Source organism: Rhagoletis zephyria, unplaced genomic scaffold (genome assembly GCF_001687245.7).
Source record: "Rhagoletis zephyria isolate East Lansing unplaced genomic scaffold, Rhagoletis_zephyria_1.1 Rzeph_scaffold_37343, whole genome shotgun sequence".
NCBI classification, from domain to species: Eukaryota; Metazoa; Arthropoda; class Insecta; order Diptera; family Tephritidae; genus Rhagoletis; species Rhagoletis zephyria.
The window spans coordinates 1-3,163 of NW_016194398.1; the positions used below are offsets into that span (position 1 = coordinate 1).

The 3,163-nt window shown below is 34.7% G+C and overlaps 1 long non-coding RNA gene across 1 annotated transcript; it reads left to right on the forward strand.

Annotated features, from left to right (window-relative positions):
* Positions 1–1,478: 1,478 nt before the first annotated feature.
* Positions 1,479–3,163, forward strand: LOC108354586 (uncharacterized). The gene is made up of 3 exons (XR_001846516.1): positions 1,479–1,861; positions 2,651–2,859; positions 3,126–3,163. It is a non-coding gene; the product is annotated as an uncharacterized LOC108354586 (long non-coding RNA).

The following is a 3,163-nucleotide window of genomic DNA, read 5'->3' on the forward strand; positions in this document are numbered from 1 at the left end:
CTGGTTATGCAAATAATCGAGCCCGTTTGTCTACCGTATAAAACTATGTTTGAGTACAGTAACGACCGATTACCTTGGAAGCTATCTAATCTTTTACTTCGCAAAAAGCTTTTATGGGCAAAGGAACTAAATCAAATTGGCAAGGAACTGTAACTGAGTTGGACCAGTAGTAATTTGAGTAAACGTAGCTGGGAAGAAAACTGTGTGAGTCTGTTAGGTAAGTTGAAGCAAAAATATTTGGAGGGGTGGCATGCGAAAGCCAGGCAAACGGACAGAGTTTATAAAAATTTAAACTATAGTGCAGGACAGCTTTATATAGCAGATGGTTGTAGTCAAGACCAGATTATGTGGATTTTTAAGGCCCGTAGTAATTTAATCGAATTAAATGGTAATGGTTTCTTAAACACAATTAAAACATGCTAACTGTGTGACCAAAACTTTTTGGAAAATGTTCAGCATTTTCTAGGAACGAGCCCAGTTTTTCGAGAGTTTAGAAAATATTATCTAGGCAAGAGTATATTAGAAGAAACAGAGGTAGTAAATATACTGAATTGTAACATAGACTTAAGAAAACTTGTAAATTATATAAGAGGTGCAATAGAATACAGGAAGTGCGTTTTTCAGGATTCAATTATAATTAAAAGGTCGTATGAAAAATTACACAGTTCCGACTTACGGCAAGAGTTATAGTCGTGTTCCATACTTTTGAAATATTGTCTAGTTATTTACATAAATACATTTGTGAAGCAATTTGTAAAACTATAAGGAAAATAAATGGAAAACTAACCAATTAACTAACTTAGATTAAGTAAATTGAGTTTAAATTGAACAGCTGGCTGACATTTGATTGGTTGATTTTAGTTTAAACCAGATCGGGCGTTTAAACTTGGTTTAAACCACGGCCGTGCACTGAAAAACTGGCCCTAAGTATAAAAAATAAAATAAAAACTTTTTAATATACCACGCTTTTATAAATGGACTAAAAATTAGAAAGTAATATATCTCAGTCCCATAGAATTTTGTTTGATAACTTTTGATTTTGAAATTTTAGNACTGGCCCTAAGTATAAAAAATAAAATAAAAACTTTTTAATATACCACGCTTTTATAAATGGACTAAAAATTAGAAAGTAATATATCTCAGTCCCATAGAATTTTGTTTGATAACTTTTGATTTTGAAATTTTAGCAAAAGTCATTATAAAGAATTTATGAGATTTAAAACAAAAAACGTGGAGCGCATGCAATACAAAGCATTAGATTTAATTGACAATAGTCAAACTACATAACATAGACCTAAAATTTCTACAGAGAAAGTTCAAATTAGAGATCGATTTTAAGCGGTCGTTATTAATATACCTACNAGAGATCGATTTTAAGCGGTCGTTATTAATATACCTACATCACTGGTGCACAGCGTTGGCAGAGCTCCCAATACAAGCGCAATATTTTTGTATCTGTATGTGTGTACTCAGCAAAACAGCTCGCGCATGTGACCGCGGAACTCCACAGGCAAACAGCGATGGCCTACCATCTGTCATTTTGACAGATTATTGCCAGCAATATGATTGCAAGATTTTGTGTGTGGGCACTTTGATATCTTAACATATCATTTTTAAAATGGCGCCAACAAAGCATGTTCGATGTATTGAAGCTCTTAAGCATTTGGAAATGCTAAAACAACTTTATAAAGAGGAGGAAAAAAGAAAAAAGCCGCGGTTTTGGGTGAACCCATTTTTAATGCAGAGGGAACTTCACGACTTGGAAGCAAACCTTTTAAAAAACATTTTATGGGAAGATGGTACCGACTTCAACAACTTTTGCAGGATGTCCATTGACCAATTCAATGAGGTTCATTCACTGGTAAATACACATATATGTACATGAAATATTTTTTATTTGAAGGGCTTGTAACATGGAAAGACTACGATAACCGGGCGACGAATTCTGATCATGTATTTCGATGTATTTCCACGTGAGGAAACCGGGAAAAATTACTTTAAAAAATCCATCTGTAAAAATGCTGTAGATAGCGTAGCCGATGTTGGCCGGCCAGTGTTAGTTTTTTGAAGCCCGACCAAATCCGGGGAAGCTTTTCTTTTACGACCGACCGTTGTATACGTGGTGGGCAGAGGCCCGTAGGGAGCCCTTACAAGAAGGGCGGATGACCCTCTTTTGTCAAGTGTGATCCTTTGCCAACGTGTACATGTTATAAATAATAATTTCGCCCAACCCATTACGACGTAATGAACGAAACAAAAGCGGCCATGTAGCTTTGCAACCCGCAATTGATAGTATTACAAAATTTTTTCATAAAACTAGTAAATATTATATAATAAAAGTACTTTTAAACAAAAGTGCGATCTTTTAGCAACGTATGCATGTGATAAACAATGTCGGCCTACCCATTCCGGCGTATTAAGTAAAACAAAATCGGCCGTAAAAGAAAGCCAACCACAAAAGCAGCTTGCGCAAAAGTAGTCCAATTGTTTAAATATGTAAATAGTCAAGGTGGAATTTGTTCATAATTTCTCCTGGATTCCTCATCCGAACATCCATATGAATACATGAATAAAACTTGGCCACCCGGTTATCGTACACGTGACTGTAACATACATACATATGTATTTATATATTTACATGCATATATAGGTGGATACTAAAATTAAAAAAGTGATACAAGGATGAGATGTGCCTTTACAACAAGAGTTCGCCTAGCTATAACTTTGCGCTACTTAGCGACTGGCGATTCGTTTCGTTCTTTGGAATTTCTATCACACATATCACGAAGAACAATAAGCAAATTTTTGCCAGAAGTTTTGGAAGCATTGACTGAAGCACTTCAGGAGGAATATTTAAAGGTGCTTATTGTAATTTTTCCATTCTACATATCGCTAGCTTAGAGTCAAAAGTTGCTAAGTCCAGTTTTTCTTAAAACATACATACATATACANTGAAGTTTTTGCAAATTAAGTGCTTGAAGAAAATGTGTTTGAAACGTGTTTATTCTCTCCTGTAAAATTTGAAAAACTGCACTTAGGAACTTATCAATTTAAGCCAGCGACATGTGTAATAGTTTTTAACATAAATATGTACATCTATTGTATGTGTATGTGTTATTCTATAGACACCTACAACAGAAAAAGAGTGGTTGGATGTTGCAAA